At 44.0% G+C, this 22,546-nt stretch overlaps 1 protein-coding gene across 3 annotated transcripts in view; it reads right to left on the bottom strand.

The window, feature by feature from the left end:
* The window catches only part of unm_sa1614 (un-named sa1614), a 220,584-nt gene that overhangs the window by 145,329 nt on the left and 52,709 nt on the right, over positions 1 to 22,546 (bottom strand). Inside the window, exon 3 of one of the 3 annotated variants that reach the window (XM_070896408.1) lies at positions 7,631 to 7,668. The exons of the other annotated variants lie outside the window; for them this stretch is intronic. The gene's annotated coding sequence lies outside the window, so the exon portion shown is untranslated. The remainder of the gene's footprint in view (positions 1 to 7,630; positions 7,669 to 22,546) is intronic. 3 annotated transcript variants of the gene reach the window in all.

The following is a 22,546-nucleotide window of genomic DNA, read 5'->3' as shown; positions in this document are numbered from 1 at the left end:
TGTGAAGTGATACATTTTTGTAGAAAGAGTGAGGGGGGGAAATATTAACTAAAGGGTACAATCCTAAAGGGTGTTTATGAACAAAGAGACCTACGGGTATAAGTGCACAAATTGTTGAAGACATGCTGAGAAAGCAGTTAATAAAAGCTTATGGGATCCTGGGCTTCATGAATAGAGGTATTGGGGCCAAAATTGCCCTCCGCCTGAAACTGGATGGTCGCACCACCATTGGCCATCCATTACCACCGATATGACTGCAGTGGTAATAAGAACAAAATTGCCCTTTTTTGGTCATAAATGGAGTGGAGTCTTAATTCCCGGTGGCAATAGCTGTTTTTAGTGGTGTGGTGTTTGCACTGAGAAATTCCCCTTATCCATTTGATGCAAAACCATCATGCTTACGATGCAGCTGCTCCCTGGCCTTCTTAAAGGGCAGATTTTGCAGCTGTGTCTTCAGTTCGTCTTGGCCTTTCTCTGCACAAGCTGGCCACTGCCCTGGAAGCTCAGAATTCTCTCATGCACTCTGGACAACAGGGCACGGAGCCTCTGATGGCTTCCAGAGCGTGGCTGTTGCCATGCAGTGTCAGCTGTAGGCTGGTGCTGCCCAGCATCTGGCTCCACTGCAGGCTGCCTCCTGGGCTGCTCACCCATTATCTGCTGGAGGGAATCAGCAAACCTGACTCTCCTCCTTATTGAGGGGCTTCATGTACCAGCTCTCTGTGCCCATCTCTCTGGCCCTCTCTATCATGCTCCATAATGATGTCGGCGGCCCCTGCCCGTTGCCTCTGCATTCCTTGCCCCCCCCCCGGCGCCGCCTTCCCCACCATGCCTCGGTGGCACATACAATGCGCAGGAGCCGTTGGCCTGACAGCACTGTCCCCATCTCAAGACCCTCCACAAGCGCAGCCTCCTTGATGTGGCCTCCTGCACTCGGCAAGCAGTTCACACTGAAAACAGCAGCGCAAATTTATAGAAAACGGAGTTGAAAAGAGATAAAGAGCTCCTCAGGCTGATTAATAATTCAACGTAGAGAGATACTTTAAAAAGAAATAAAGATGTGAATTCAACTCCAGTGGTCTTTACCCAACAGCCGACACAAAATTCTGTTCCAACAACAAGCCTTTAAGAGGCTCCAGCAGTGTTGCATCTGCAACGATGCAACAACCATAAAAAAGCAACTTTTGGAACCGTCGAACGGCCGCACGTCTTCGGAAGGGGAATCTCGCTTCCTTCCCGGAACCTCGGTGGTGCGCAGCGTGATGACGCACTGAGTGCTGTCAATCACTACCATGGAAGTGAAGGGGAAGAGGTGCGGAGCTGCAGACCACTGCAAGAAATGCCCAGGGGAACTGCGGTGTCGGCGGCTATTTGTCAGGAGCTCAGCGGCCACTAGACTCCGCAGTGTGGCCGCCAGTTTGAAGTGGTAACGGGTACTTTTTTTTTAATGAGGAACAATTTCGCCCCAATAGAGTACAAAAACGTGGAAATTTTGATGAACCTGTATAAAACACTGATTCAGCCTCAACTGGAATAGTGTGTCCAATTCAGGGTACCGCACTTTAGGAAGGATATGAAGGCCTTGGAGAGGGTGCAGAAAAGATTTACGAGAATGATTACAGGGATGAGGGACTTTAGTTACGTGGATAGACTAGGGAAGCTGGGGTTGTTCTCCTCAGAGCAGAGAAGATTGGGAGGAGATTTGATCGAGGTATTTAAAATCATGAGGGGTCTGAACATAGAAAATAGGTGCAGGAGTAGGCCATTCGGCCCTTCTAGTCTGCACCGCCATTCAACAAGATCATGGCTGATCTGGCCGTGGACTCAGCTCCACTTACCTGCCCGCTCCCCGTAACCCTTAATTCCCTTTTTGGTTAAAAATCTATCTATCTGTGACTTGAATACATTCAATGAGCTAGCCTCAACTGCTTCCTTGGGCAGAGAATTCCACAGATTCACAACCCTCTGGGAGAAGAAATTCCTTCTCAACTCGGTTTTAAATTGGCTCCCCCATATTTTGAGGCTGTGCCCCCGAGTTCTAGTCTCCCCGACCAGTGGAAACAACCTCTCTGCCTCTATCTTGTCTATCCCTTTCATTATTTTAAATGTTTCTATAAGATCACCCCTCATCCTTCTGAACTCCAACGAGTAAAGACCCAGTCTACTCAATCTATCATCATAAGGTAACCCCCTCATCTCCGGAATCAGCCTAGTGAATTGTCTCTGTATCCCCTCCAAAGCCAGTATATCCTTCCTTAAGTAAGGTGACCAAAACTGCACGCAGTACTCCAGGTGCGGCCTCACCAATACCCTAATACAGTTGCAGCGAGACCTCCCTGCTTTTGTACTCCATCCCTCTCGCAATGAAGGCCAACATTCCATTCACCTTCCTGATTACCTGCTGCACCTGCAAACTAACTTTTTGGGATTCATACACAAGGACCCCCAGGTCCCTCTGCACCTCAGCATGTTGTAATTTCTCCCCATTCAAATAATATTTCCTTTTACTGTTTCCCGCCACCCCCCCCTCCCAAGGTGGATGACCTCACATTTTCTGACATTGTATTCCATCTGCCAAACCTTAGCCCATTCGCTTAACCTATCTAAATCTCTTTGCAGTCTCTCTGTGTCCTCTCCACAACCCACTTTCCCACTAATCTTTGGGTCATCTGCAAATTTTGTTGCACTACACTCTGTCCCCTCTTCTCGGTCATCTATGTATATTGTAAACAGTTGTGGTCCCAGCACCGATCCCTGTGGCACACCACTAACCACCGATTTCCAACCCGAAAAGGACCCATTTATCACGACTCTCTGCTTTCTGTTAGCCAGCCAATTCTCGATCCATGCTAATACATTTCCTCTGACTCTGCGTACCTTTATCTTCTGCAGTAACCTTTTGTGTGGCATCTTATCGAATGCCTTTTAGAAATCTAAATACACCACATCCATCGGTACACCTCTATCCACCATGCTCGTTATATCCTCAAAGAATTCCAGTAAATTAGTTAAACATGATTTCCCCTTCATGAATCCATGTTGCGTCTGCTTGATTGCACTATTCCTATCTAGATGTCCCACTATTTCTTCCTTAATGATAGCTTCAAGCATTTTCCCCAGTACAGATGTTAAACTAACCGGCCTATAGTTACCTGCCTTTTGTCTGTCCCCCTTTTTTTTTTTAAAACAGAGGCGTTACATTAGCTGCTTTCCAATCCGCTGGGACCTCCCCAGAGTCCAGAGAATTTTGGTAGATTATAACGAATGCATCTGCTATAACTTCCGCCACCTCTTAATACCCTGGGATGTATTTCATCTGGACCAGGGGACTTGTCTACCTTGAGTCCCATTAGCCTGTCCAGCACTACCCCCCTAGTGATAGTGATTATCTCAAGGTCCTCCCTTCCCACATTCCCATGACCAGCAATCTTTGGCATGGTTTTTGTATCTTCCACTGTGAAGACCGAAGCAAAATAATTGTTTAAGGTCTCAGCCATTTCCACATTTCCCATTATTAAATCCCCCTTCTCATCTTCTAAGGGACCAACATTTACTTTAGTCACTCTTTTCCATTTTATTTATCTGTAAAAGCTTTTACTATCTGTTTTTATGTTTTGCGCAAGTTTACTTTTATAATCTACCTTTCCTTTCTTTATTGCTTTCTTAGTCATTCTTTGCTATCGTTTAAAAGTTTCCCAATCTTGTAGTTTCCCACTAACCTTGGCCACCTTATACGCATTGGTTTTTAATTTGATACTCTCCTTTATTTCCTTGGTTATCCACGGCTGGTTATCCCTTCTCTTACCACCCTTCTTTTTCACTGGAATATATTTTTGTTGAGCACTATGAAAGAGCTCCTTAAAAGTCCTCCACTGTTCCTCAATTGTGCCACCGTTTAGTCTGTGTTCCCAGTCTACTTTAGCCAACTCTGCCCTCATCCCACTGTAGTCCCCTTTGTTTAAGCATAGTACGCTCGTTTCTGACACAACTTCCTCACCCTCAATCTGTATTACAAATTCAACCATGCTGTGATCACTCATTCCGAGAGGATCTTTTACTCGAAGATCGTTTATTATTCCTGTCTCATTGCACAGGACCAGATCTAAGATAGCTTGCTCCCTTGTAGATTCTGTAACATACTGTTCTAAGAAACAATCCCATATGCATTCTATGAATTCCTCCTCAAGGCTACCCTGTGCGATTTGATTTGACCAATCGATATGTAGGTTAAAATCCCCCATGATTACTGCCGTTCCTTTTTCACATGCCTCCATTATTCCCTTGATTATTGCCCGCCCCACCATGAAGTTATTATTTGGGGGCCTATGAACTACGCCCACCAGTGACTTTTTCCCCTTACTATCTCTAATCTCCATCCACAATGATTCAACATTTTGTTCATTAGAGCCAATATCGTCTCTCACAACTGCCCTGATATCATACTTTATTAACAGAGCTACCCCACCTCCTTTCCCTTCTTGTCTATCTTTCCGATTTGTCAGATACCTCTGTATGTTTAATTCCCAGTCTTGGCTCCCCTGCAACCACGTTACTGTAATGGCCACCAAATCATACCCATTTGTAATGATTTGTGCCGTCAACTCATTTACTTTATTTCGAATGCTGCGTGCGTTTAGGTAGAGTGTTTTAATACTAGTTTTTAAACCATGATTTTGAGTTTTGACCCCTCCTGCAGCCCCTTTATATTCATACATATTGTCCCTTCCTATCACCTTGTGGTTTACACTTACCCCAGTGCTACTCTGCTCTGTCGCCTCCTGCCTTTAGCATTCTTTCTTGGGGTCCTGTTCATCTGAGCTCTCACCCACTAACTAGCTCAGAGCCCTCTCCTGGGTTCCGACTACTCCTTGCATTGAGGCACCGAGCTTTCATGCTTGCCTTTTTATTACACTTTGACCCTTTAGAATTTCGCTGTACAGTGGCCCTTTTTGTTTTTTTACCTTGAGTTTCTCTGCCCTCTACTTTTACGCAGCTCCTTTCTGTCTTTTGCTTTTGTCTCCATTTTGTTTCTCTGTCTCCCTGCATTGGTTCCCATCCCCCTGCCATATTAATTTAACTCCCCTCCCCCCCCCCCCAACAGCACTAGCAAACCCTCCCCCTAGGACATTGGTTCCGGTCCTGCCCAGGTGCAGACCGTCCGGTTTGTACTGGTCCCACCTCCCCCAGTTCCAATGCCCCAGGAATTTGAATCCCTCCCTGCTGCACCACTGCTCAAGCCACGTATTCATCTGAGCTATCCTGCGATTCCTACTCTGACTAGCTCGTGGCACTGGTAGCAATCTCGAGATTACTACTTTTGAGGTCCTATGTTTTAATTTAGCTCCTAGCTCCTTAAATTCGTCTTGTCGGACCGCATCCCTTTTTTTAAAAACCTATATCGTTGGTACCAATGTGCACCACGACAACTGGCTGTTCACTCTCCCTTTTCAGAATGTTCTGCACCCGCTCCGAGACATCCTTGACCCTTGCACCAGGGAAGCAACATACCATCCTGGAGTCTCGGTTGCGGCCGCAGAAACGCCTATTCCCCTTACCATTGAATCCCCTATCACTATTGCTCTCCCACTCTTTTTCCTGCCCTCCTGTACAGCAGAGCCAGCCACGGTGCCATGAATTTGGCTGCTGCTGCCCTCCCCTGATGAGTCATCCCCCTCAACAGTACACAAAGAGGTGCTCTTGCAGAGAGCCGGCATGGGCTCGACTGGCCGAATGACCTTCATCCGTGCTGTAAACATTCTATGATTCTAGGATTTAATTACCTTTTGCAGAGGTTGTTGAATGAGTGGAATAGCTTGCATGGAAGCAGATGCATGGACATTTTAAGGTAACATTTCATAGATATTTGAGGGAATGGGCAATTGAAAAGTATTCATTTTGGGACCGGCCAGACGGACTGCAGGATCTTTTCTACTTCCATACTTTCCTGTGATGACATTGATTTAAAATTGTAAACTTCCAGTTCTGGCAAGAAAGCAATGCCCTAGATATGTAATTGAATGTCCATGTTCTCCCATTATTGTGATGGACATCTGGAAGCTTAGACCTGTCAAGGCTGTTATAATAACAGACAAAATTATTTTAAAATGTGAATAATGATATCAGTATTCAAATGAAGTCATTTCGTCATTCTTTTGAACTGAATTGTAAACTATAGATTTATGTGTTGCTCTTGCAGACTGAATAAATCAATAACCACCAATTCAGCAAGAAGTGGCAGAGGGGCACAGCTTTCTGCCTAATTGTATTCTATTTGATAAGGCCATAGTTACCAAAGAAAACAGGCTGGAATTGAATTATGAGTGTGAACAGTGCACTTATTAAAATTATTTTCCAGCCCTTTAGAATGGCCCAGATTCTCAACTCAGTGAAATTAAAAAGAAACTATAAATTCCTCATGTTTTACTGGATAATATAATTGTTGTGTTGCAATTTTCAGAGCAGAACTTAAATGGAAATAGTTGTTTGGTAAAGTATCTCACCAAGTTTTTAAACGGTGTGTACATGATTATGTAATCCATGACATCATCATGCCAGCAACCGCTGCAATAAATGGTGAAAATTTCAATTATGAAAAAAATGGGGAAAGGAAATGATAGTTCATTCCGCACACCAATCAAAATTGTGGTGCTAAACAAATTGACTATCGCTGATGTCATTGAAATTTTCAGGAGGACATTCTCAGTGTAGAATGAGCACAGCCTACATCAAAACTTCAAAGTGCAGAGACAAACTTGGAGAAGATGAACTTGGAGAAATTGGTTGGTGTCCATTAAAAATAAAACAGAGTTGTGGTGCACAGGAACTTACAAACATTAAAGCCTTATTCGAGCACTGTGAACCAGGAATAAAGATTGTCTTCATTTTGAACTCTTCCTCTCTGACAGGAAGTCCAATGAAGTGGCTGGCACTATGCCATGTGTCCTTTACCACCATATATGGAAAAAATGCAGCCCATTCCCTTCGCTGTTGAAATGGTTTTGGAAATCCCATAAGAGCATGAAATGTAACTGAAAGAACTCCGTATTTCCTCATTCAGTTCCACCGTCTACATTCTGCATACATTAGTTAAAAAGAAAGTATTTTTTATTTCAAAACTAAAAAGATTGTTTTTTTAAAGACCAATACATATTATCCTAAAGTGTAGTGCTTAACCTAGTTCCCATTATAAGCAGCACAGAATATCTATACCATTCATTGCTTCTTACTAAATAATGTTTATTATTATAAACAGAAGGCTACCTCACTAACAGGTCAAACTAGAAATGTGAGACATCCTCACAAAAATGCCCAAACTCTCTCAATACAGGATTTAGAACTTCTTCAAATACTTGTAAAAAGATCAATAGAAATCAGTCCTGAAGCACAAACATTCCTAAAAATAATTATGGTCCAATTTGCAAAAAATAGTAATAGCAGAGTAGATGTGCTATTGCAGCATTTGTGTACTATTTTCACAGTACATGAGTTAGTGGTAAGTGGTCGGGTATTGGAGACATAATGATAACTTACTGCGTGTTGATGACGTTAGTGACTATATGCACACAGAACAAAGTTCCCACATTCAAATTTAAAAAAAATAACTATTAAAAGTGTCTGATGAGAAGTTACTTACATGTTTGGTAAAACATAAATAAAGATTTACCAGCTGGCCTAGTAAAAGAAGAAACCAAATCATTAGAGGCCAGTTTGGTAAAATCTCCACCTAAAGATTTTCAAAATTCACCAAAATAATGATGATCAAATGTGGTGAAAATCCAACAAGGAATTTTTAAGTTATTGAGCACATAACTATTTAAAAAACATGAATAGGATATATAGATGATTCAAAACATGTCTGTTTATGAAACAACTCCCTGTCATGAGCAGAATGGCACGCACGTCTAAGATTTAGTGAAGAGTTCCTAAGATGACTTACTAGTGGTCGTTGACTGAGGGCAGAGTTCATCAATAATGTCATAACAAATTCTCCAGGCTGGAAATTAATAATCATAAATTGCACAATGCACTCACAGACAAGACACTTTGCCAAATGTTTTCAGCTATTTGCTGCTGTGCTGTGGAGAAACACAAGCTGTAAGGCTACAAGTTTTTGTTTCCGGTTAAACAGAAATGCAATTGCTTCCTGTGACATTTTATGGGCAGGGTGTGTTAGTCAACAGTCATAGAAGTGTATTTTTTGTGCAGAAAACTGTATTCTCCTTTGCAAGAAGCAACAATAAAAAGGATTTTGTTTCTCCGGCTCCTCTCCTTTCCTAAAGACTGAGAATCATGGCGTTACAGTTCCACTGCAGTATCAGTAGCCAACCACTATTTTACCGAAGTCACCATTTTCATGGGTATGCACAGACCATGAGTGGCTATTGGCTAATCATCCAGCCTAACCAAATCCTATTTACACCTTTTATCAGGAGTTGGTGGATAGGCGAGCAGAAATCGTAGTTGATTTTACTCTTCCGAGGCCTACTGTAAAGTTCCTCACTGCCACCTGTCATAGCTCAGCTAACTTAACAAAGAACAAACATGGGATGCTCCTGGTTTGTATGGCTCATTCCAAACCATGCAATGCATTTCCCCACTGAGACAGTGGTTACAATGAGCTGGAGTACCCGAGTACAATGTTCCAGCTCTTAAACAATCTGAGCCCCAATAAGTGACCCGTCTGCCTTGGAGTCCCTGGTGATATGCTATATAAATAAAAATTATATTTTTTCGGCTCCTTGTGTCACCTGAAGACATCAACTCCTTCCTTAGTATGCAGCTCCAAGTTGTCCTAGTGCCTATTACTGATACATGAGCCTTAAATGCGTAGTCAGCACGGCTAGACTGTGCCTTTACCGCAGCCATTGGGGAAGTTATTTTTCTTTCATTAATACTTTTATGTTTGCATACAGGTATAAAGTTTATTTGGCATATATTTTGGTACATTTCAGTTCCTACCCAATTATCTCTTACAATTTCCTTTCATCTACTTTTATGATGGTTTCCCCATTAATATTAATTTAAAAATATACATTTTTGTATCTTTTTTCCTCTTTCAGTTTGCTTTTATTTACAAAACTGTTTTAAAATTGTGAGAGATGTTTTTATATTTGCCTGTAAAGTTGTTCCCATTTAAGAGCAGTGCCTTCCATTAAGACATTAAAAATAGATGCTAGTCTCTGGGCTCAGCTGTCATATGTAGACACAATTAGTATATAGAGTGCAAACATGAAACGCCCCACATTATCTTTATAGGAACATAGGTTTTAACTTGACAGCTTTGTGGGTCCACAACGCCATCACATCTGTGAATGGTGGGCTGGTTATATGAAGGAATGCAGCCATTGGAGGGATAAAAGCATGCATGCTATCAGCTGGACTCTGTAATAGAAGAGTGTCTTGAATGACCAGGTCAAGAGAATTGGCATGGGTGAAAGAGCCCAGCAACGCGAGGGATTTGAATTATCAAAACATCTGGGTTTTTTTTAAAAAGCTCACTGTGCTTCAGAGTTCTCAGAGGCCCTATAGCTCCTCCAAAGCAGCTTCTCTCACATTTATACTATAACTGTTTAAAGATATATTTTTTTTTAAAGTAAACAATCAAAGTATATTGAAGTTAACCACAGTTACTTGTATTAATCATTTATGTATAAACACAGATGTCATGACTTAGTTTTATTGGCCCCAAGTTTCCACATGATTTGCTCCTGATTTTTTAGGAGCAACTGGTGTAGAACAGATTATCTTAGAAATCGGAATTCTCGTCATTTAGTTTGCTCCAGTTCTAGTCAGTTAGAATAGTTTCACTTTGGAACAGAATTTTTTTTTCAAAAGGGGACGTGTCCGGCCACTTACGCCTGTTTTCAAAGTTTCGTCAGTGAAAACTTACTCCAAACTAACTTAGAATGGAGTAAGTGAAGATTTTTGTACGCTCGAAAAAACCTTGTCTACACTTTAGAAAATCAGGCGTAGGTTACAAATCAGGCGTAGGGAATGGTGGGCGAGGTGTTTAAAGGGAAGTTTACAAACATTAAACACTTCAGTTTTACAAATAAAGAGCCATCATCAATAATAAATGATAAATACATCTATAAATCAACCAATAAATCAATCAAAAAAATTAATAAGAAATAATTTTTTTTTCAATCAAGAAATAAAACGTTTTCTACTTACCGACTGCAGCACCGGGAGCTCTCCAACAGCGTGCTGGGATGCCCCCCTCAGTGTGTCTCTGTCAGTGTCTCTATCTCTCCGTCTGTCTGTGTGTCTCTCATTCTCTGTATGTCAGTGTCTGTGTTTCTGACAGCGAGGGATGGGGGAGAAGGGGTAAAGGGAAGGAAGGAGATTGGGGGGGGGGGAAGGAGATTGGGGGGGGGGAAAGGAGATTGGGGGGGGAAAGGAGATTGGGGAGGGAAAGGAGATTGGGGGGGGAAAGGAGATTGGGGGGGGAAAGGAGATTGGGGGGGGAAAGGAGATTGGGGGGGGAAAGGAGATTGGGGGGGGAAAGGAGATTGGGGGGGGGGGGGGAAAGGAGATTGGGGGGGGGGGGGAAAGGAGATTGGGGGGGGGGGGGAAAGGAGATTGGGGGGGGGGGGGAAAGGAGATTGGGGGGGGGGGAAGGAGATTGGGGGGAGGGGGAAGGAGATTGGGGGGAGGGGGGAGGAGATTGGGGGGAGGGGGAAGGAGATTGGGGGGAGGGGGAAGGAGATTGGGGGGAGGGGGAAGGAGATTGGGGGGAGGGGGAAGGAGATTGGGGGGAGGGGGAAGGAGATTGGGGGGAGGGGGAAGGAGATTGGGGGGAGGGGGAAGGAGATTGGGGGGAGGGGGAAGGAGATTGGGGGGAGGGGGAAGGAGATTGGGGGGAGGGGGAAGGAGATTGGGGGGAGGGGGAAGGAGATTGGGGGGAGGGGGAAGGAGATTGGGGGGAGGGGGAAGGAGATTGGGGGGAGGGGGAAGGAGATTGGGGGGAGGGGGAAGGAGATTGGGGGGAGGGGGAAGGAGATTGGGGGGAGGGGGAAGGAGATTGGGGGGAGGGGGAAGGAGATTGGGGGGAGGGGGAAGGAGATTGGGGGGAGGGGGAAGGAGATTGGGGGGAGGGGGAAGGAGATTGGGGGGAGGGGGAAGGAGATTGGGGGGAGGGGGAAAGAGATTGGGGGGAGGGGGAAAGAGATTGGGGGGAGGGGTGGGAGGGGAAGGAGATTGGGGGGGGTGGGAGGGGAAGGAGATTGGGGGGGTGGGAGGGGAAGGAGATTGGGGGGGGTGGGAGGGGAAGGAGATTGGGGGGGTGGGAGGGGAAGGAGATTGGGGGGGGTGGGAGGGGAAGGAGATTGGGGGGGGGTGGGAGGGGAAGGAGATTGGGGGGGGGGGTGGGAGGGGAAGGAGATTGGGGGGGGTGGGAGGGGGGGGGGAAAGGAGAAGGGGGAGGGAGGCTGAACGGGCCAGGCCCGAGACTTCGGGCAGGGCCCGTCCCCAGCACCAGATTTACAGGTAGGTGGCGTTGGGTCGGGTTGGGGGGGAGGGGTGGTGGGAGGGAGGGAGGGAGGTTTGGGTCGGGGGGAGGGAGGGAGAGGGAGGTCAGGTCGGGGGGAGGGAGGGAGAGGGAGGTCAGGTCGGGTCCGGTCCGGAGGCGCGAAGCGGGAGTCGAGTCGGGTCGGGAGGAAGCAGGAGCTGGCCGTGGGAGGAGCCTTATTCACGCAGCCCCAGTGAGGCCATTCGGCCAGGGCTAGGGGATGCGTGCTTCGGGCCCCTCCCACACAGTTTTGGGCGCCAGGAGCTACTGCACTTGCGTGCCCACTGTAGCGCGCATGTGCGGAGGTGCCGGCACTGTTTTCAGCGCAGGGACCTGGCTCCGCCCCCTACAGCTCCTGCTGCGCTGCGCCGAGGGCCAGAGGACCTGCAGGGAGGTGGAGAATCTGGAGGTTTTTTATAGGCGCACTTTGTGGCGCGAAAAACGTGCGTCCAGGTCGGGACTGCGCCGTTCTAGGCGCAGCTCGAAACTTGGGCCCAATGTAAATAAAGGTGAACATATAACATGTATTTGTAAATAAACATACAATAGTGCTTCCAAATTACATTAAAACTTCAACAAGTTTAATTTAAACCTCGTAAAGAGTGTCTGATTTTTCTGCATTGTTCCAGCAGTGGGGAAAAATTAGTTCTGTTTTGCTCTGTATGAATAGCTGTTGTCCAGGGGAAGACAAACCAAGTGTTCTTGCTTCCTAAAATAAATCTTTTGAAGGCACTTCCCTTCTTCTCGCTAGATTACCCCGGGCCTACACCACATGCTACAAAACATTAAGAAACTTGACTCATGTTTATTGAAATACTGAAATAGGTATTTAAGTTGGAGAGTGACATTACAAAACTGGAGGACAAAAGTACAACATGAACACGCCTCAAGAATTTCAAGTGATACTGGAGCTCAGAAAAAAAATTTCCTCTCCATATAGTAGATATGAAGAATAGATAGAAACATAGAAAATAGGTGCAGGAGTAGGCCATTCGGCCCTTCGAGCCTGCACCACCATTCAATAAGATCATGGCTGATCATTCCCCTCAGTACCCCTTTCCTGCTTTCTCTCCATACCCCTTGATCCCCTCAGCTGCAAGGGCCATATCTAACTCCCTCTTGAATATATCCAATGAACTGGCATCAACAACTCTCTGCGACAGGGAATTCCACAGGTTACCAACTCTCTGAGTGAAGAAGTTTCTCAGTCCTAAATGGCCTATCCCTTATCCCAAGACGGTATCCCCTGGTTCTGGACTTCCCCAACATCGGGAACATTCTTCCCGCATCAAATCTGTCCCGTCCCATCAGAATCTTATATGTTTCTATGAGATTCCCTCTCATCCTTCTAAACTCCAGTGTATAAAGGCCCAGTTGATCTAGTCTCTCCTCATGTCAGTCCAACCATCTTCAATAGCAAGAACTTCCTTCCTCAGATTAGGAGACCAAAACTGAACACAATATTCCAGGTGAGGCCTCACCAAGGCCCTGTACAACTGCAGCAAGACCTCCCTGTTCCTATACTCAAATCCCCTAGCTATGAAGGCCGACATGCTGTACCTGCTTCACCGCCTGTTGTACCTGCATGCCAACTTTCAATGACTGATGAACCATGACACCCAGGTCTCGTTGCACCTCCCCTTTGATTTTATGCTTAGTGGCCTATTCCCATCCCGACTTTCCTTTTTTTTTTAAATTTATATGCCTGTAGAATATTTTACTATTTTGTTTTATTTTCCTTAATCATTTAATTTCATAGTTCCTCTTTGCCTTCCTAATTTTTTTTTTGATTTCTTTCCGAATCTCTTCGTATTCTCCCTTGTCTTGTTCTCCCCTGCTGTGCCAGAGGACTGGCAGATATCTAACATAATACCTATATTTAAGAAAGGAGACAGATCATGTCCAGGGAACTATAGACCAGTCAGCTTAACATCAGTGGTAGGAAAAATAATGGAATCCCTACTAAAGGAAAAAGGGAGGTGCAACAAGATTTCCAGCAAAAATAGACAGGGCTATATAATTCAACTCCTTTCGCATGTTATTTCATCCTTTAAAATGGAATTAGATCTATGTATAGTTAAGAACAGGATTGAAGTCTATAAAGACTTCAGATCAGCCATGATTTTATTGAATGGCGGAGCAGGCGCGAGGGGCCAAATGGCCTACTCCTGCTCTTATTTCTTATGTTCTTAAAGGACAAGTGTGGGCATAGAGGAGCAAATATTTGCCAATATGCAAGAAGCCTGACAAGGGAGGATTCGCTACTGGATCTAGTAATGGGGAATGAACCAGAGTAAAAGTAGGGGAACATCTAGGCAATAGCGACCATAATATAATACACTTCAAGATAAAAATTAGAAGGACAAAAGTATGACGAAGACCAGGGCAATAGATTGGATAAAAGGAGCTTAAAATAGAACTTGTGAAAATAAAATGGACAACAATATTGGCAAACATTGATATAGAACAGCAATGGGAAACATTTAAAACTGTGTTCAACAGAGTCAAGGAAAAATATATTCAGCTAAAAAACAAGAACCAGTTAAACACAAATGAGACACCATGGAAAAATAAAGACTTTAGGGAAAAATTGAGGGTAAGGAAAGAGATACACACTTAATACATGGACAGCAGGGGAGAACACGACAAGGGAGAATACGAAGAGATTAGAAGAGAAATCAAAAAGAAAAATTAGGAAGGCAAAGAGGAACTATGAAATTAAATGATCAAGGAACACAAAACAAAATAGTAAAATATTCTACAGGCACAAAAATAAAAAAAGGAAAGTCGGGATGGGAATAGGCCACTACGCATAAAATCAAAGGCAGCGATAGCGAAATGGCGGAAATATTAATTACTTTGCTTCAATATTTACCATGGAGACAGATCATGTGGACCTGACATCGGAAGATGAGGTTAGAAATGATACAACCACATTTAAAATAAAGAGGAGAAATATTAAATAAACAAATCAAACTCAGAGGATAAAACCCCTGCTCCAGATGAATTACATCTGCGCATATTAAAAGAATCTAGGGAAGTGATAGCAGATGCACGATTACACATATTTAATAATTCATTAGAAAAAGATATCTGACATAATACCTATATTTAAGAAAGGAGACAGATCATGTCCAGGGAACTATAGACTAGTCAGCTTAACATTGGTGGTAGGAAAAGTAATGGTATCTCTACTAAAGGAAAAAATACAAGAACATCGAGAAACCAAAAATATAATCATGAATAGTCAGCATGGATTTCAAAAGGGAAAGTCTTGCTTGACCAACCTTACTGAATACATTGAAGAGGTAACAGAGTACACAATGGTAATGCAGTTGATATAATTGTCCTAGATTTCCAAAAAGCCTTCAATAAGGTACCCCATAATAGACTAATGAATAAGGTCAGAGAATGCAGAGTCGGAGGGCAAGTAACAGAATGGATAGCTAGCTGGTTTTAAGACAGAAAACAGAGACGAGGGGTTAAGGGTAGCTGTTCAGAGTGGCAGAAGGTGGAAAGTGGGTTCCCACAAGAATCAGTGCTGGGCCTAATGTTGTTCACAATTTATATTAACTGATTTAGACTTTGGAATCAAAAAGACAAATTCTAAATTTGCAGATGTCACCAAATTGTGGGGGATAGTCAAGACTGAGGAGGACTGCAACAAATTATAAGACGACAATGATACATTTTCAGAATGGGCATATAATTAGCAAATGAATTTCAACACATAAGTGTAAGGTATTACATTTTGGTAAAAAAAATATGGAGGTCACATATTACTTGGAAAATAAGAAACTAATTGGGGTAGACGAGCAAAGGGATCTCAGAGTACAAATACACAAATCACTAAAAGTAGCAATGCAGGTTAATAAGGGAATAAAAAAGGCAAACCAAGCATTAGGGTTTATTTCTAGGAGGGACAGAATTGAAAAATAGAGAAGTTATGCTGAACTTGTATTGAACCTTGGTTAGACCACACTTGAAATACTGCAAACAATTCTGGTCACCATGTTAAAAAAAAATAGAGGCACTGGAGAGGGTGCAAAAAAGATTTACAAGGATGATACCAGAAATGCAAGGCTATATCTATGAGGAAAGGATGAACAGACTGGGTCTTCTTTCTCTTAAAAAGAAAAGGCGGGTGACCGAATAGAGGTCTTTAAAATTATGAAAGGTTTTGATAAAGTGGAGAGAGAATGTTTCCAATTGTGAAGAAGAGAAAAACTAAAGGCCATCAATATAAGATAGTCACCAAGAAATCCAATAGGGAATTCAGAAGAAACTTCTGACCCGGAGAGTGGTGAGAATGTGGAACTCGCTACCACAGTTGAGGCGAATAGTATAGATGCCTTTAAGGGGAGGCTAGACAAGCATATGAGGGAGAAGGGACTAGAGGGTTATGCTGATAGAGTTAGAAGAAGAAAGATGGGAGAAGGCTCAAGTGGAGCATAAACGCCGGCATGGACTGGTTGGGCTGAATGGCCTGTTTCTGTGACGTATATCCTATGTAATCCGATGTATGTACTCTTGAATTAGCACATGATGAACTGGCAGAAGTTCCTAAGATCAGCAATCATTGAGTTTTTAAATAACTTGTAATTGTATTCACCAATTTACTGATTTCTCACCATGATAGTGAGTAATTCCAGCCATTGCCTGTCTCAGTCATAGATGGTGATAAACAGGAGCAGAAACGGTTACGAAAACAAATCTTTATTTTAAAACAGCTGGCATGCTATATTATTAGATTTTCCTGATCTGCCCATCTAGAAATTAGATCAGGCTCAGAATATATCAAGTGGTCATTTTTAAAGGAAAAAACCATCAGCCCCGATTATAACTTGCGGCAGGAATGCAGAGGCCAGAGTGGCAGGGAAATGCCCATAACATTGCCATCACGAGATACCGTCAATTTTAATTCCCAGTCCAGCCTCGGGTCTCCCGGATGGGGCATGGCCATGTGCTCTGCGTATGGTGCCCATTATAGGCCCGAGAGCTGTGGGGGTGGAAAAGAGAGAGAAGAGAATGCGAGGCTGGGGGGGTGGAAAGAGAAGAGAATGCGAGGCTGGGGGGGGGGGGGTGGAAAAGAGAGAGAGAGAGAAGAGAATGCGAGGCTGGGGGGTGGAAAGAGAAGAGAATGAGAGGCTGGGAGGGTGGAAAGAGAAGAGAATGAGAGGCTGGGGGGGGTGGAAAGAGAAGAGAATGCGAGGCTGGGGGGGGTGGAAAGAAAAGAGAATGCGAGGCTGGGGGGGGTGGAAAGAGAAGAGAATGAGAGGCTGGGGGGGGGGTGGAAAGAAAAGAGAATGCGAGGCTGGGGGGTGGAAAGAGAAGAGAATGCGAGGCTGGGCGCGAGAGCGAGAGGCTGGGCGAGAGCCATGGGGGGGAAATCGGAAGGGAGAGAAGGAACTTGGGGAAGACGATCACGTTCTTCTAACCCCCTCCAAAGGACATTATTGGAGTGGATGAAATTCAGGAGTCACTACACTGTCACTATTCACTTCATACCCAATAAACCTGTTAACAATCCGTACACAATGCCTGCCCCATCTATGGTGGGATTTGGGGGGGGGGGGGGGGCGGGGGAAAGAGAGAATGTACTTGCACTGGGTTAAGGCATTTTGGCTGGGGTAAGGATGTGCTTGGACTGGAGTCCAGGACTTTGGCTGATCCTTGCTGTCTTCTGGGAAGCTCTGTCCTCTGTCGCTTCAGGAAGTCAAAATAGATCGAGTTACAATTTGCAAAGTTAGTGAGACCTTGGGATGGGTGGTTCCAATTACACATTTCTGTGAAACTTCAGGGTGTGGCTTATCCTCCAAGGAGACCAATCAGAAACAGAGGGTGGAGCATGTTGGCCATTTTGGCAGTACAAATAAACGCTTCCTTAAATATGTGTTAATTAAAGAAACATCCCAAGTCACTGCAGTATTTGTCTGTAGATTATGATTTCTATTAAAAAAGCACTACTATTTTCAGTGGATAAGGTTATAGTACTGTGATATAAACACCAAAAAAGTTCCAAACTCAAACCAGAGTTTGGTTTCTATTACAATTGGCTTCAAACTTTGTAGCTTAGCGAGGGGAAAAAATATTTGCCAGGATTACCACTGCTGATTTATGGCCAGTGACCCCACTAATTGTTGCTAGTGATCCCCCTACTGGAAACATGTGAATTTCAGGTAAAGGCAAGATCTGACTCAGCTGTGATGGCCTCTATCACCAAATAGACTACAGTACTGACACTCGCTATCTAAGCTAATCTATTCTGAATGGTCATTTGAACAAGGTACAAAAGCTGCCATGGCATGTGGAGATGGGCTAACTGAAGAAAAGATAGAGGGTGAAAAAAACAAAACTTGTTTGGGGATGGAGAAAAGGCAGAAAAAGTACATAATTTTTGTTCCAATGAAGTCACACATTAATGACTAAATTATGTGTTTTGTTCATAAATGAATAAAAGGTTTGCTAATTGTTTTCATAAAGATGTTGTTCCTTTAAAAATACCCATCAAAAGTATTACATTTCAAGGACCAGCAAATGGTAGGGCCGAAATTCAGGACTGCCAGAAAGCTGGTGGACTTACCTTTTTCCTGAAATTTTTTCCGGCGAGGTTGTTGAGGCGGTCTTTCCGTCGATTTTTGGGACTTGTCGTTCTTTTTTAAAGTTGGACCGGAAGTCGATCACAATGGGGGCAGAAGTGAGGCGGTAAGGAAGGCTGGGGGGCGGAAGTTGGGGCGGGACCAGGACCGTCAATCAGCGGCCGTGGGGTGGTGACATCACAGCGCATGTGCGTCACCACGCTCTTTCCTCTCCGTTAAAGGGGAATGAATCGGGCATTTTCTAACTTCGGCCACTGGGCTACCAGGGAGGGTTTTGGCTGGGCCAGCGGCCTAGCACCCAAGAGGGGGTGCCAGGCTGCCTGTTGGTGGCCCGGCCGAACCCGGGAGCACAATTGTCCGGCCAACATGAAAGTCGGCCGGCAAAAAAATTATATGGCAGCCGCGACATTCGGCCCTCCCCTTTAATGTCTGCTGCAATGCAACGGCCAAGAGCAGACAAGGTGCACCAACGGAGAAAGCTGTCGGAGGCACCGCGCAGCGGGGCAATGATTTTTTCATTGGGTCGGTGTATTCTGCAGGTGAGGGATAGCAGCGGTGCACGCTTTTATGACACGCTTGCGGCGGTTGGCAGCAGGGGGGCAGAAGTGGGGATAGGCCGAAAAATCCCTGACCTAAATTTGGGTCGGGGCGGCCAGTTAACCACAAAGCAGCAGCCACGGGATTCTGCCGCTTGGCCGCCGCAAATGGGCGGTAACGGGTCTTACTGAGACCCTGAATTTCGGCCCCGGTATGTTGAATCCCAGTGCAATTGTACAGATGTTTACCATTCAAAGCTTTAACTGATGGATTGTTCATGCAAGGTGAACAATTTGTAAATATTGCAATTTCCTCTGAACAGCTTGTGTTTGTGTCATTAAAAAAAAATGATTAATGTAGAGCTGAAATGATCATTAACAACCAGCACATGAGCTTGACCCCCTACAATAAACATTCAGCTAAATAATCCAGATCTGGTGATCAGAATAATCTGGAAAACTCCATTTCAGTGACATTCAGCTGGCAACCATGTGAAAAGGGTATTAGCTTTCATTTCCAATCACACACCAAAACATGAGTGGGAAGATATAATTGACAGATTCAATTCCATGTTCACTACTAATAAAACCGGACAAGAAATCAGGAAATGTTTCCTTGGTGTGAAAAACAACAATGCGATTCACTCTCCAAGCACACGCGACCATGGTTGAAATTTGCAAGTAGACACAGACCTGGTTAAACCAAGACATTAGTTCGGAGATTAAAATGTCACAATAAAATTTAAAGAAGGGGATAGACACAAGAAACCGAAGGAGGAGTGGTAGTACGGGTGCAGGATTTGATTTAAGGATTGAAGAAAGGAAATGTGACTCTTAGATGCTGTTATCAACCTCCAACACAGGAGAAGGAAGAACAGGGAATGGCTTTTGATGATATTTTTAATAGATCACCAGACTAGAAACTGACAAACATAACTCCATATACACGAAGAGACATAACCATAGACAAGTTAATTTAAAGAATGGGCCAAACTTAACCCAGATTTGCAGCCTGGATTCATGTTCATCTGTACTGTGCTGCTGCTATCCCATTCACCAATTTTAGTAAAAGCATCTATTTTGAACTTCCGGCAGAGAACTGCAGTCGAGAGCCCAAGTCAGAGAGTTGGTGCTTCAGTGCTGTAGCCCTATCTCCGACCCATTCTCTCTTCAAGATGGGAGTGCATTGTTTACTCAGAAGTTGTTTAGCAGTGTATAGGACTTTACAGCTTTTTACTCTGTAGAAACAAATCATAACAAACTGAAAATAAAAATCAGTTGAACCATCTATAAATTATGCACTATTTGCATGACATGTGCAAGCTTGAATTACTCTGTAGCTTCTATCAAGAATTTGCTTAAAGTGATGTGCTATTGATAACAAAAAAAATCCTATTAAGTCACAAGCATAACCATGTTGGCATTGAATATTGTTAGCGAATGGGATTCATTTTAATTGATTTTTGAAAGTTGGCATCTCTGTCAAAGTATTTGTTCTCGTTGGTTTCTTGAGGTTTCAGAGTTCTCTGGTCATTGTATACTGGCCATCTACAATATCTTTCCCTGCTAACAACTGTAGGCAGATGAAATCAGAGTTAACTCAATTCCAGTGTAAAGGCCACCCCATGACATTCTCATTCCAGTAACCTGTCATTTGATAGAAATAGAGCCACTTGCTTTACAGAAACACTAAGTCCACATTATTTGCCCATATTACTTTTAAAACAGAAAAATTGGAATATTTCCAGTGACCTAAAGTAAATCTAATTTCCTCAGGCTGTGTGCCAAAAGAGTACCGGGGTGCAAACTCCATCACGTCCATTGCCTACATAGTAAGCTGTGATCGCACTTGTGTTTGCGGAGGCAGCAGCTGAGCAGAGCAAGCTCTTTTCATTAGCTATTTAATGTGTGACACTCAATAGAAAAGTTTGTGGGGAAAACATGTGTCAACATGAATATATCAAAGATATTTCAAATGTTCAAACATTAAAGGGCTCAAAACCATTAAATCCCACAAGGAAGGATGCTTTAAACCAGAAGATGCTGAGAGAGACTAGAGGCAACATCTACAAAGTGCTAACAATCAGACCAATTGAACAAGTACTTTGGGTCGGTATTCACTAAGGAGGACACAAACAACCTTCCGGATATAAAAGGGGTCAGAGGGTCGAGTAAGGAGGAGGAACTGAGGGAAATCCTTATTAGTCGGGAAATTGTGTTGGGGAAATTGATGGAATTGAAGGCCGATATATCCCCAGGGCCTGATGGTCTGCATCCCAGAGTACTTAAGGAGGTGGCCTTGGAAATAGCAGATGCATTGACAGTCATTTTCCAACATTCCATAGACTCTGGGTCAGTTCCCATCGAGTGGAGGGTAGCCAATGTAACCCCACTTTTTAAAAAAGGAGAGAGAAAACAGGGAATTATAGACCGGTCAGCCTGACATCGGTAGTGGGTAAAATGATGGAATCAATTATTAAGGATGTCATAGCAGCGCATTTGGAAAGAGGTGACATGATAGGTCCAAGTCAGCATGGATTTGTGAAAGGGAAATCATGCTCGACAAATCTTCTGGAATTTTTTGAGGATGTTTCCAGGAGAGTGGACAAGGGAGAACCAGTTGATGTGGTGTATTTGGACTTTCAGAAAGCTTTCGACAAGGTCCCACACAAGAGATTAATGTGCAAAGTTAAAGCACACAGGATTGGGGTTAGTGTGCTGACATGGATTGAGAACTGGTTGCCAGACAGGAAGCAAAGAGTAGGAGTAAATGGGTACTTTTCAGAATGGCAGGGAGTGACTAGTGGGGTATCGCAAGGTTCTGTGCTGGGGCCCCAGCTGTTTACATTGTACATTAATGATTTAGACGGGGGAATTAAATATAGTATCTCCAAATTTGCGGATGACACTAAGTTGGGTGGCAGTGTGAGCTGCGAGGAGAATGCTGTGAGGCTGCAGAGTGACTTGGATAGGTTAGGTGAGTGGGCAAATGCGTGGCAGATGAAGTATAATGTGGATAAATGTGAGGTTATCCATTTTGGTGGTAAAAAGAGAGAGACAGACTATTGTCTGAATGGTGACAGATTAGGAAAAGGGGAGGTGCAACAAGACCAGGGTGTCATGATACATCAGTCATTGAAGGTTGGCATGCAGGTACAACAGGCGGTTAAGAAAGCAAATGGCATGTTGGCCTTCATAGCGAGAGGATTTGAGTACAGGGGCAGGGAGGTGTTACTACAGTTGTATAGGGCCTTGGTGAGGCCACACCTGGAGTATTGTGTACAGTTTTGGTCTCCTAACTTGAGGAAGGACATTCTTGCTATTGAGGGAGTGTAGCGAAGGTTCACCAGACTGATTCCCGGGATGGCGGGACTGACCTATCAAGAAAGACTGGATCAACTGGGCTTGTATTCACTGGAGTTCAGATGAATGAGAGGGGATATCATAGAAACGTTTAAAATTCTGATGGGTTTAGACAGGTTAGATGCAGGAAGAATGTTCCCAATGTTGGGGAAGTCCAGAACCAGGGGTCACAGTCTAAGGATAAGGGGTAAGCCATTTAGGACTGAGATGAGGAGAAACTTCTTCACCCAGAGAGTGGTGAACCTGTGGAATTCTCTACCACACAAAGTTGTTGAGGTCAATTCACTAAATATATTCAAAAAGGAGTTAGATGAAGTCCTTACTACTAGGGGGATCAAGGGGTATGGCGAGAAAGCAGGAATGGGGTACTGAAGTTGCATGTTCAGCCATGAAATCATTGAATGGCGGTGCAGGCTCGAAGGGCCGAATTGCTTACTCCTGCACCTATTTTCCATGTTTTCCACGTTTCATCATGAGCGAGTCAGTGAATATAGGGGAAGTCCTACTAAATTAGGAACAAGCCTACCTATTTTCAAGAAAGA

Source organism: Pristiophorus japonicus, chromosome 12, assembly GCF_044704955.1.
Source record: "Pristiophorus japonicus isolate sPriJap1 chromosome 12, sPriJap1.hap1, whole genome shotgun sequence".
Classification (NCBI taxonomy): Eukaryota; Metazoa; Chordata; class Chondrichthyes; family Pristiophoridae; genus Pristiophorus; species Pristiophorus japonicus.
This window is presented reverse-complemented; position numbering and strand designations above follow the sequence as displayed.